A 13,829-nucleotide genomic window follows, 5' to 3' on the forward strand; every position below is an offset into this window, starting at 1 on the left:
ACTGTTGCACTCTTGAGCTGTGCTTAATATTGCTTTTATGCCCAATCAACATGTTTCTATTTACTCAATGCTTGTCACATTTTTAATCTGTGCATCCCAATGCTGCTGCCTCCTTGCTAATTCGTTCTGGAGATGCTGGCAGATGATGTTGGTGCTTTAAGAGACACCTCCCCTCCTCTCCTCTAAACAATGGTTTCAACCGAGCTCTGCTTCCCATTGCACAATTTGTAATGTGCCATTTTACCATGGATGCCTTTCCATTTGGGTGCTGACAGGGGAGGCAGACATGCAGAGGTGCCAAGCATGTTTTGGCTCCCGTCTCCTGCCTGGAGGGTGCTGTGACTTTAGCATATTGTGAGCAAGGATCTGTGCTCGATTTGATGGGGAAGTGGTCCAGGAGAGAGCTCCCTGTGATTCCAGGAAGCCAGAAGAAGAGAGCGAGAGACTGCTGACTGATCTCATTGATCTTTTGAAGAAGCCAACAGATTTATAAGATATTAGGTACTAAAAGACCTGTTTCTGATGAGATCACATGCATGGGCTGTTAATTCTGAGAAATAATTACACTAAAGTTCTAGAATGCATGTAAAGACCCTCCCTTCACACTGACAAGTACTGCATCTTCATAAGCATCACCAGACATCATTTTCTTTTAAACACAGGGACTACTGAAAGATACCTCATTTGCATTTTATTTAGGTTTTAGAATGACAGGGCTGCTTGCTGCATGTTTTATGTGTTATGTTACAGAAATTTTGCTCAAATGCACAGAATATTCATTGTGCTGTTAAGAGTTAAATAGGAGGAGTGATGTGCATGATGTAATGCAATTGAGACAATGCAAGGATATTCCTGCAAGAATTAATGTGCAGCTTTTAGTATGCCATTACATGGTATAGAAGGCAATATGTCTGAATATTAAGTAACAGAGATTTATATTTTATTGTATACCTTTGTGCATGTCCTCAGGGGGCAAATTGATGGAAGATATGGTCTGATTCTCTCCTAAGGCTATAGAGCCTCTCTTCATTGGCTTAATAAGGAAAAAAAAGCTTTTCTGTTACTCTATAAACCCCCTTTATGCAACATAGAAATAAAAAACATGTAAACATTTATACAATATAGATATATATGTGATATTAGCTCAGTCATATAAAAATAAAATTATACTGAAAATTACACCAAAACATTATTTGGCATAATTGCAGATGGGAATAAAATAGAGTATTGATCTGGCTGTAAAATCAGGTGTTAATAGGTTTATGGAGACTAACACTCCTTCATCTTGAAAAGGGTGACCCTGGTTCTTGGCGCTGCTACCCGGTATCTGCAGGGACAACTGAAAAACCTGTTTAATACGGAAAGGCGTGAATTGATCAGGTTTAACCGCTTGAATGCTGTGGAGTTGCCATGCACACATCTCTGACAACCAAATAGCTGATGTGCTTCCCCTCCTTCCAAAATACAAAAATTAAAAAAAAAAAAAAAAAAAATATATATATATATATATATATATATATATATATATATATATATATACACACAACCAATTCTACAAATGGAGAAAAAAAAGTGAATTTTTTATGCAGCTGAAAAAAGATCAGCCCATTTTGACACTGCATTGAAGTGTCCACTAATTGGCAAGTAATGATGTCATCGTGCTAATTTTCAAGTGTTGGCTACACTTGGATGAGCATTCTACTGTACAGGAACTGTCAGAGTTCATATTGGGAAAACTTAACATGGCCAAGGAAAAGACAGTCTCATCCCCCAGACGGCTTCCAGAAGGATGAGACCAGTGGTTGATTGGCACAGGATTTATCATTGATGCAAGTGAAGGCTAAGTCATGTCCTTATTCAGCATGGCTCAGCATATACAATCTACCATCCAAGGAATGAAAAGGGCTGCACCTATTCCTATAATAGTGTAGATTTCAAAACCGTAGACAAAGTAACCCTGAAAATGAAAGAATTAAAATGGCCTTGTACGGATGTTAAATTATTTATTGCACAATTAAAATTTGGCAGCTAGTACTGCTATCAATTTGTTTCCCCCATTTGTGCAAACTTACGTATACTTTGAGCTTCATATTCATATGTTTCCCTTGGCTTTTTTTAAGATGCATTTTTTTAATTAGTTTAAGGAGAAGTACATTTAAAAAAAGATAACATTATGTAAATGCCGGAGACATTGATGGTATAATGATGGGGAGACATTTGGTGTGTCCCACATCTTCACACGCGTCTTTTTTTGGAATAGCTGCGTCTGGAAACGTGAGTGTCAGAAAGATCTAGCCAACAGGTGGATCTACTATGCAAGTTTAACCCCTTAAGAACCAAACTTCTGGAATAAAAGGGAATCATGACATGTCACACATGTCATGTGTCCTTAAGAATTATAAAAACAATAACATTTGTATTGTTAGGGTATATAAACCACCAATTAGAATAGTGACCTCCTCTGCTTGCCTAAAAAAAAATAATTCTTAACGTACCTCTAATCCAGGGGCTAGAGGTTCAATCTCCATAGCTCTGTTTCATCTCCAGGAGATGATATCCCACCCAATCAAATGCTTCTCGTGGAGAAGCATTGGGGACACTTGACGCATGCACGTCATGGTGCATGCGCAGCAGATGATGTGTTGTGCCTGCAAGGCTTCTACATTGAATTGAATGCTTCTCTACGAGGAGCCCTCAGTTCCACTTTGCTCTAGGATTATAAGTAATAAGGAAGCACACTCTCCTGGCTGACTGATTGACAGCTGAGAGATTGCAGCCCAGGGCAAGTATAAAAGTGTTGCTTTCTCCTAAAATCAACACTTCTAGAAAATGAAAAAGAGGAGACACTATTAACTCCTAACTCCTAAAGCTGAAGTGCTTTAGGGGGTTCAAGTGTTCCTTTGAAGGGAGCCTTCAGGCTTTATTTGACTTCCTTTATTAATACATCATGAAGACAGCAGGATAAAAATCAAGTAAAAGTAAAAACGAAAAATAAATTCTACTCAACTTTTAGTTTCTTGTATTTGTTGCAAATCTGAATCTTCTGCTAGTAACAATAAGTATCTGAGATTTCTCATCCAGTATTAGTCCCCCCCCCCCCAATACATGTTTATTTGCTAAACAAATATTGATTTACTAAAGTTCAGCTGTTTTTACCTTAAATTTTAAATTCACTTTGAATTTGAATTTATAACCCTGATTGTAGTAAGTTGAAAACTGAATTGCAAAAGTTAGACTTATATAGTTAAATGAACACTCCAGACACCAAAGCCATATTAGTGAATGAGATTGAACTTCATCTAAATTAAGTTGTTATAGTACCCCTTACTTACTCCTAAATTGCTTCCAGTGCTGGTCTCAGCTCCCCCCAGTTGGCATCCGGCTTCTGAATTTTTACTTACAGGAAGTGCGGTGTGCCGCCAGGCAGGGGCACCACTTATTGACTGAGAGCAGTTAGCTGATGCTCTCAGCCAATCAGTGACTCCCCATTCACTAAACTGGCTTTGAAAGAAATGTACCTTTCTCAGGCCAGTTTAGTGAATGTGGAGTCCCTGTTTGAGAACGGTTTAACCCCTTGAGTTAAGAAGAAGTTGTTGTTGTGCCTGGAGTGTCCCTTTAAGCTAATGGTATTGTAGAGTTTAATATTTTTTTTTTTAAATCAACTAAGCATACCTTTCAGATTTCAATTCCACTGGCTGCTTGCTGCTTAGTATACATGGCATGATTTCATAGTTTCATAATTACATAGCTGAAAAGAGACTTGCGCCCATCAAGTTCAGCCTTCCTCACATATGTTTTTGCTGCTGATCCCAAAGAAGGCAGAATAACAGTCTGAAACACTTCCAGTTTTGCAACAAACTAAGGAAAATTCCTTCTTGACCCCAAAATGGCAGTCAGATATCTCCTTGGATCAAGCAGCTATTACCCCACTAATTAGAAATTATATCCCTGTATGTTGTGTTTTTGCAGGTATTTATCCAATTGCTGTTTAAACATTTGTATGGACTCTGATAAAACAACCTCTTCATGAAGAGAATTCCATATTCTTATAGTTCGTACTGAAAAAAAATACTTTTCTGTGCCTTAGATTAAATCTCTTTTCTTCCAGCCTAAATGCGTGACCTCATGTCCTATGTATAGCCCTGTTTATTAATAGATTTCCAGATAATGGTTTGTACTGGCCCCAAATATATTTGTATAATGTTATGATATCCCCTCCGAGGCGCCGTTTTTCCAAACTAAAGAGATTTACATTTTTTAACCTTTCTTCGTATCTAAAATGCTCCATTCCTTTTATCAATTTTGTAGCTCGTCTTTGCACTTTTTCTAGTGCCATGATATCCTTCTTTAGAACAGGTGCCCAAAATTGAACAGCATATTCAAGGTGTGGTCTTACCATCGATTTATAAAGAGGCAAAATTATATTTTCATCCCAAGAATGTATGTCCCTATTTATACATGACAAAACCTTACTGGCCTTAGCATCGGCAGATTGACACCGCATATTGCTGCCTAATTTGTTGTCTATAAGAATTCCCAAATCCTTCTTGTGTGTGGTTATCCCTAATTCACTACCATTTAGGGTGGAAGTTGCTTGTGCATTCTTGACCCCAAAGTGCATAACTTTGCATTTTTTTACATTAAATTTCATCTGCCATTTTAGTGCCCAGTCCCCCAATCTATCTAAATCCCTCTGCAGCAAAGCAATATCTTGCTCATTGTATTACTTTACAAAGTTTTGTGTCATCTACAAACACTAAAACATGTCTTTTAATGCCTATTTCAAGATCATTTATAAATATGTTAAATAGAAGCGGTCCCACCACTTACCACTTTTGTCCATCTTAAAAATTTACAATTAATGGTATTTTTTACTTAGTATTAGTAGTGTCTGAAAGACCAAAATTACAATGAAGAGGGCCTTTTCGTAATTTTGGTCTTTCAGCTTTTTAGTAGATAGCTCCCTAATTTAGTACCCTTAAAGGGACATTGTAGGCACCTAGACCACTTCAGCTCTTCGAAGTGGTCTGGGTGCAGTGTCCAATAACCCTTAACCCTGAGCATGTAGTTATTGCAGTTTTTAAAAACTGCAATAATTACCTGCTTTGGTTAACTCTTCCTCCCGGGCTCGAAGGCAACTTTTGGTTGCCTAAATGACGCTGGACGTTCTCACGCTATGCATGAGGACTTCCAGTATCACCGGAATCCCCATAGGAAAGCATTAAATAGTGATTTACTAGAGGGAAATCCTAATGCGAGCGTGGCCATTGTCACCCTCCAGGCACACTCCAGCCAGCGCCGAGGGACATCAACGCCGGACGCAGGTAAGTGACAGAAGGGGTTATGAAAATAATGGACAAATTGACGAAATTTGGTTTAGACCAAACGAAAATTTGGCGGTGACCAAGTCTAGTATTTGCAGGTATAGCTGCACATCAGACATTCTATAAGAAAGTAAAAATTGCAATTCCCCAGTGTAAAAATAGCTTGATATTATCATACAGTAATCTCATTTATTAGGCATAAGTGCTGTTGCTGTGAGGCCCATCAGATATGGATTCACTGAGCTGTCATTTACTTCTCATTTTTATACTTTTTTCTGGATACATGTAGTATAGTAAAAAGCTATACTAATTATGAATACAATCAGTGACCTTTTAAAATATGACTCTGCTATACCTGAGAGCTTTTCTAAATTAGTTCATCCTGAGAACCTTGAATGTATCAACTACTGGATTTATTTTATGTATCAATGTATTACTTTTGCAACTGGTTCTTACCCCATCCTAGATGTTAAATAAAAAACAACCATTGAAATAGAAATTTCAAGAATGCATTAATAGGGACAGTATGGTCACTAGAACAACTACAGCTTAATGAAGTGGTTCTGGTGTCTATAGCATGTCCCTGCTGTCTTAGCTCTGTAAACACTGCCTTTTCAGAGAAAAGGCAAAGTTTACATTATTGGCATGTAACTCTTCTCGTGACTGTCACTCAGATGGCCACTAGAAGTGCTTCCTAGTCCAGTAATGCACATCCTGCAGCACGTGTGTTCAGCGTCTCCACATTCTACATAAATAGATGCTGATCGATCCCTTTAGAGATGCATTAGTTCACTTTCTGTGGCTGTCCAATCACAGACTTTCCAATGCAATTCAATGAAACATCTTTGGAAGACAGGTGCTCTAAGCAGTTTCCTGCCTCCTGAGTTTAACTTCACTAAGTTTAACTTCACTGAGTTGAGTGGCGCAGCAGCATTTTGCTGCGTATGCGCAATGACCTCCTTTTCTTTTCTATGGGAATGCATTGGATTGACTAAGATCATCAAGATTGATGATCTCAGCCATGGTGGCTGGGTCAGCCACGAAAAGACAGGCATGGCAGTGTAAAAATGGTAAGTAAACTACTTTTCTAACCCTGGCCAGATTTTCTGTGACTGTCCAATCACAGACTTTCCAATTAAACCCAACGAAAAGTCTTTGCTACACAGATACTCTGAGCAGTTGCTGCCTCTTGAGTTTGATTTCACTGAGCTAAGCAACCAGGAAGTAACAGGACCTGTTGCCTGATTGACAACCGGGGAGGTGTAACAAGGTTAATTTGTAAAAGTGCCAAATTCTATTGAAATCTGCACTTGTAAAATGAAAAAAAAAAGTGGACACACTCTTTATACATAAAAGCACTTCAGCAAGTTAAAGTGGTTTAACCCCTTAAGGACACATGACATGTGTGACATGTCATGATTCCCTTTTATTCCAGAAGTTTGGTCCTGAAGGGGTTAAAGGTTTGGATTGTCCCTAGAGACTCAGCAGTCTGAGCCTCCTGGGAGAGTAGTTCGGCCACAACTAGAAATTCTTGGGTGAATTATCAGTGCTTTATTGCATCAAAGTTTCAGACTTCTCTTAGAGTCTGGACATGTACTCAGACATGTAGGTTCTTTGTAATAAATATAATACCTCCAGGAAACATTGTATTCACTGCAAGCAGTAATGGTATAGCACACAATAAGTAATGTTTAGTTTAAAGGTCCTTTTACTTTTTATACTTGGAATGAGTTTTTAAGTAATATCGTGATGTACTAACCACGTGCTGTCTTTCTTTTTTCTCAAAAAGAACTGTGGGTGGAAAGGAGTGTGAATCCTACAATTATATATGATATTGATCTTTTGCTGAGTCTAGAAGGTGGTTCGAAACTCAGAAACACAATTCCTATAAGTTTCTTTTTTTGTAATTGCCTTGGTAACAATGGTTGGCTTTGTGAAATTTGTTAGATGTTCTGTGAGAGCTGAAGTGTCCCCGGTATTATTAAGAATATAGGAGTGAATAATGTTTTCATTAGTATATGAAGTTATTGTTAATTTAGATACTATCAGATTATGTAACCTTTATGAGTGTTAGTTTTAGATAATTTGTTAGAATTTTCAACAATGTACAGTTATCTCTATTGTCATCCAATCTGCTTATTTTATCATTTAAGGGAGTTGAGGACATTATGTTATCTTGTATTTGAATTATATTAATTCTTATCAGGATACTGAGAAGTGTTAAAAAAAAAAATCTGAGCACTATAACCTTACAGCTCACTGTAGTGGTTATGGTGCCAAGAGTGCCCTGGCGCACCTCCCAATGTAAGTAAAACACATTTGCTAATAGTCCCCTAGTTGCCAGTCCCTGCCTAACTGCAGCCAGAAGCTCTCTGCATGAGCAAAGTCCTGGAGATTGGCGTAGCTGGACATGATTCGCCTACAATTGATCCACAGAGAATTATTGTATTTAAACGATGCATATGCACATGTGATGTCATAGAATGTTACGATATGAGAATAAGTCAGTAAGTAATATTCCCTGCTATTATACTTACAGGCTTGGAGGCGTGGCTCGCAACCACACTTCCAAGACTTCTAAATAGTAATATAAACATTATATCTAATTGAAATGGTTATGGTGCATGGTGTCTCCTGGTGCCATCCTTTTGTTTAGTGTTAATGTAACACTACAAGTCTCATAAACAGTGACAATGTACTGGTTATGGTTGCAGGAGAGCCCTGGTTCTCCCCTCCTCAATAAATTGAGATTGGTTTACTTGTTACCTGGGGCCCTCCAGGTGCCACTTTCCAATCTCCGCTACTTCCTATGAAAAGCAGGAAACTTAAAATTTCAGCAAAGCCTGACTTAGCTCATTGGCTGAGAGTGATCAGCTGATGCTTTCAGTTAAATAGTTAGCCCTTTATTACAGCAGTTAGCACAGGGGAGCTAATGGAAGCTCCTCTGTAGGACCCCAGGTAAGAAGTCAAAACATTCTGAAACTCCTTACATTGGAGGATACAAGGGTACTCCTGGAGCCATAACCATCAGAGCTCTCTGAAGTGGTTATGGTGCATGACTTTTTTTTCTTTACTATTTTTGTGCTTAGGCAGGCTGTATAAGTCAAATGCAGTGAGGTGTGACTAGGGGTGTATAAACAAAGTAATTTAACTCCTAAATGGCAAAGAACTGAACAGTGAGACTGCAAGGGCATGTTATATACACTAAAATGAATTCATTAGCTAAAGTTGTTTTGGTTACAATAGTGTCCCTTTAAATTTGAAATTTGCTGTTACTCTTTAAAGGAAACCAGGCAATAGAGGCAGAAATCTCAGGAATTAAATGCACCAAGCAATGGATGTAGTCCGTGAATGCTAAATGCAGTTATTGGCAGACTCATGCAGTGTGTAGAGAGTAGGTATGTGTATGGGAATAATCTTTAGTTCTGTTTGGTCATTCGTTTAGAGAATGTCTTTCTTTTTCATTCACCTGAAATTTGGTCACATATGTATTCGGTAAATTTTTCTTTTATTTACCGAATTTCAATCAATCATAATCTCAATGGAAATTAAGGGAATGTAAAACAGGTTTAATTGCTACTTGAAAGTAATAAATAAATAAAGTAAAAGCAAATAAATAAAATAAAAGTAATCACAGATCTTAAAAAACCATCCCTATAAAGTTCAATAGCTTGACATTGATTGGCTGATAAAACACTCAATCAAAGAACACTGCATGATGATTGGGTCCCTGATTGTGGTCACAGGATTGGTCAGAAAATGCTCACAAGACATATTTACTGCACTGTCATTGGTTGCAGCTACGCACGCACAAAACTGAATGAACAAAATTACATTCCAACAATGAGCCATTCAGTCACTTGGTAGATGATGATTTTTTTTCTGACTAAATGATTGAAAAAAACAGACTTATTGGTAATTTTGCAGTTTTTCTGAAGACAAATGCAGTTGTCTTATAGAGTTCTTCTAGTACACTTTGCTGGAAGCTAATGGTTTTGGTGTCCCCTGAGCTGACTCACAGGAGATGTGAAAGCATAATAAAATAAAGGCATACAGCCAGAGTAGCAATACTCTCCATATGTCTCCCTGTCTGTCCTCTCTTTGTCTCCTAGTATGTCAGCTCAGCTCACATTGCTTTTGGCAACCGAGTTTGGTATATTCTGGAAGGAAGATTATTCAGTCCAAGAGGACAATGTATGATAAGTGGGCATGGCTAAAGAACAGTGGTGTAACTACATGGGAGGGAGAAAGTGCATCTATCCCAGGCGCAAGTATCTGTGGGGGTGGCGACCGCGACAAGCTGGCTGATGGCGGCTGGTCCCATGGACATAGAAACAGAGAAACATAGAAACATAGAATCTGACGGCAGATAAGAACCATTCAGCCCATCTAGTCTGCCCAATTTTCTAAATACTTTCATTAGTCTCTGGTCTTATCTTATAGTTAGGATAGCCTTATGCCTATCCCATGCATGCTTAAACTCCTTTACTGTGTTAAGGCCACCCTTTTGTGTCCCCAGAGCAGACACATATTCCCCCAGGCACTTGCTTATCTGGATGGCAGGTGCCTATTCTGCCTAAATATACTAGGGGGAAGGAGGCAGGATGCAGTGGCAGTGGCAAGGGAGCTCTCTCTTCCATGTCCACACACTGTCAAGAATATAATGTTATTCTGGCCCTGGCATCACTAAACAGAGCTCTAAGGAGCAGTGTGATGAACTGAGAAATTTCAGGAGCCCTCCCTGGACCTCAGGGAGAGGACTCACACCAGCTCTCCAAAAGGTAGAGAAGTTGGATGGGCATAAAAACATGAATCCACAATAAATACCATTTGATTTGTAAATATGTGTGCAAGAATGAGTGAGTGTGTCTGTCAGTGTGTGGGTGTGTGTCTGTCAGTGTACGTATGTCTGTCAGTGTGTGTGTCTGTCAGTGTATGTGTGCATGTCAGTGTATGTATGTCAGTGCGTGTGTATATGTCAGTGTATGTGTGTATATCAGTGTGTGTGTGTGTGTGTGTGTATGTCTGTTAGAGTGTGTGTCATATGTGTGTGTATCTGTCACAAAAAATGAAAGTGTAGGGTTTAATAGCTAATGACGACCAGGAAAAAGAAGACATTTTTAATAACTATTTTTCTTCAGTATATATTAAGTATTTTATATTCAGTATATATTAATGAGGATCCTATGGCAAGAGATATGCAAATGATTGCTGCAAAAAACTTGCAGATAACTTGTGATTGGATAACTCGCTACAAGGTGCTACAGCTATTAAAGAAAATTAAGGTAAATAAAGCTGCGGGGCCTGACGGTATTCGCCAACGAGTACTTAAGGAGCTAAGTGGGGAAATAAGTGAACCGCTGTATTTAATTTTTCAAGATTCTTTTGTTTCAGGTATTGTACCGGAGGATTGGAGGAAGGCAGATGTTGTTCCTATATTTAAAAAGGGTTCAAAATCCTTGCCTGGAAATAATAAACTTGTGAGCTTAACTTCTGTAACTGGGAAAATATTTGAAGGGCTATTAAGGGATAATATTCAGGAATTCATTGGGAAGAACTTTGTTATTAGCAATAATCAGCATGGTTTTATGAAACATAGGTCATGTCAAACTAACCTAATTGCATTGCACCTAATTGCATTCTATGAAGAAATAAGTATAGATCAGAGTGTTGCAGTGGATGTGATCTACTTGGATTTTGCCAAGGCATTTGATATGGTTCCTCACAATAGGTTAGTCTTCAAACTAAAAGAAATTGGTCTAGATTAATATTCTTGTTCTTGGGTGGAACATTGGCTTAAGGATAGAGTACAAGAACACTAGAAAAAGCCCAGAGACGAGCTAGCTAGAAACTTGATAAAAGGAATGGAGCCTTTTAGTTATGAAGAAAGGTTAAAAAAATTAAATCTGTTTAGTTTGGAAAAACGGTGCCTGAGAGGGGATATGATAACATTTACAAATATATTCAGGGCCAGTACAAACCTTTATCTGGAAATCTATTCATAAACAGGGCTATACATAGGACACGAGGTCACACATTTAGGCTGGAAGAAAAGAGATTTCATCTAAGGCAAAGAAAAGGTTTTTTTACAGTAAGAGCAATAAGGATATGGAATTCTCTGCCTGAAGAGGTAGTTTTGGCAGAGTCATTACAGATGTTTAAACTGCAATTGGATAAATACTTGCAAAAACATAACATACAGGGATATAATTTCTAATTAGTGGGGTAATAGCTGTTCCAAGGAGATATCTGACTGCTATTTTGGGGTCAAAAAGGAATTTTTTCCTAGTTTGTGGCAAAATTGGAAGCGCTTCAGACTAGTTTTTTTGCCTTCTTTTGGATCAACAGCAAAAACATGTGTGAGGAAGGCTGAACTTGATGGACGCAAGTCTCTTTTCAGCTATGTAACTATGTCATTATATATTTCATTGTGTGTGTGTGTGTGTGTCAGTGTATGGGTATCTGTCAACGTATGTGTGAGAGAGCGTGTGTGATTGAGTTTGTCAGTGAGTGTGTCTCTCAATGAGTGTGTTTCAAAATGAGTGAGATTGTGTCTGCCATTGAGAGTGTGTGTCTGTCAGTGAGTATTTCAACACAGTGAGAGTGTAAGTCTGCCAATAAGAGTGTGCCTCTCAGTGAGTGTATCTGTGTGTGTATGAGTCAGTGTGTATCTGTGTGTATGTGCGTGGCAGTGTATGTACATACAAACACACACACATTTAAACACAAACTCTAAACACATGTACACCATTGCTTTCAAATATCAACACTACACACAAGAACATACATATATTCAAATGCTAACTAAGTCGTTAGTTATTGTTTTATGTTGCGTTAAGAAGTGCTTATTCATTAAAAATTGTAATGTAAAATTGTAATGCACTTTTTAAACAAATACTATAATCTTTATATGTGTTGAATTAGTCTTATAACCAGAGGGACAGAGTGTATGGGGCCTGGGGAAGTGGTCCATGGGGGTTCTGCACCGGGCAACTGTAACTCTGCTTACACCACTGCTAAGGAAGTAAGCTACAATCATTTTGTTTTTTTCTTTATTACAATTCTATTTAGAATGAGCAATGACAAAAACAGAGCATATCTATGAGGAAAAATGAAAATGAAATGAGCAAAAGTTTTGTTGGTGCAAAAAAAGTGATAAAGTATCAATCTTTTTTATATACATCTAAAAAAATAATGGAGCATCACAAGAAAAAAGGTTCATGCACGTTACAGGTGGATTTTAATTCTTTATTTTATGGTGTAATTTCCTGAGAAGTGATAATTCAATAATGCACAGATCAAACAATATAAATAAAATAAAACAAAAATCTAAATATATGAGATGTACTTGTTTGTTCCCACCTTGCTCACTGTTTAAAGGAACACTATAGTCACCAGAACAATTACAGCTTAAAGGGACACTATAGTCACCAGAACAACTACAGCTTATTGTATTTGTCCTGGTGAGTATAATCAGTCCCTTCAGGCCTTTTGCACAGTTTTTCAGAGAAAAGGCAGTGTTTACATTACAGCCTAGGAATACCTCCACTGGCCACTCCTCATATGGCTACTAGAGGTGTTTCCTGGAGTTGTGCTGCACAATGTGGCTGACATTCAGTGTCTCCACCCTCTGAATGGAGACACTGAACTTTCCTCATAAAGATGCATTGATTCAATGCATCTCTTTGAGGAGATATTGAATGGCCAGGGCTGTGTTTGACTTGTGCTGGATTTGCCCCTGATCTGCCTCCTTGACAAGTTCAGCCAACCCATTGCTTTCCTATGGGAAAACATTGTGATTGGCTCAGATCATAACTTCTGATGATGTCAGGCAAGGGGGCAGATCAAGGGCAGAGCCATCAGTAGCAGACTGGAATAAAGGTAAGATTGTATTATATTTAGGGAGAAAAGAGGGGGGATGCTAGATGGTGTTTTTAACACTATAGTGTCAGGAATACATATTTGTGTCCCTGACACTATAGTGTTCCTTTAATGTATTTGTTCTGGTGAGTATAGTCAGCCCATGCAGGCTTTTTGCAGTAAACACTGTCTTTTCAGAGAGAAAAGAAAAAAGAAAAGTGTGCAGCACTGCCGTTCATGCGAGACTTTCCTCATAGCGATGAATTGATTCAATGTATATTTATGAGGAGGTGCTAATTAACCAAGTCGGCATTTGGCCCTGGCCCTGCCCTGCCTCCTTGACAATCTCAGTCAAACCAATTATTTTCCTGTGGAAAAGTATTGAATTGGCTGAAATCATCACTAAGTGGAGGGATGATGCCCAAGCACCAATATAATGAGTGCACTGACTGTACCTGGATTGAACTAGATTGTAATATCTAATGCTAGATCAGGGCTTGAAAAATTTGATTTGAATCTAGGAGCCATCAAAAAAAAACTTAGGTGCCAGATTTTATTTAATGTCAAAAATACAATTCTTAAAGGGACACTATAGTCATCATAAACACTATAGCTTACTGTAGTTTTTCTCGTGTCTATAACCTG

General features: G+C 38.2%; 1 protein-coding gene across 7 annotated transcripts in view; it reads left to right on the forward strand.

Moving 5' to 3' along the window:
* Nucleotides 1-256: 256 nt before the first annotated feature.
* The window catches only part of PPFIA2 (PTPRF interacting protein alpha 2), a 369,600-nt gene continuing 356,027 nt past the window's right edge, over nucleotides 257-13,829 (forward strand). For all 7 annotated transcript variants that reach the window (XM_063447134.1, XM_063447135.1, XM_063447137.1 and 4 more), the window contains exon 1: nucleotides 257-501. The gene's annotated coding sequence lies outside the window, so the exon portion shown is untranslated. The remainder of the gene's footprint in view (nucleotides 502-13,829) is intronic.

The sequence above is a fragment of the Pelobates fuscus genome, chromosome 3 (assembly GCF_036172605.1).
Source record: "Pelobates fuscus isolate aPelFus1 chromosome 3, aPelFus1.pri, whole genome shotgun sequence".
Classification (NCBI taxonomy): domain Eukaryota; kingdom Metazoa; phylum Chordata; class Amphibia; order Anura; family Pelobatidae; genus Pelobates; species Pelobates fuscus.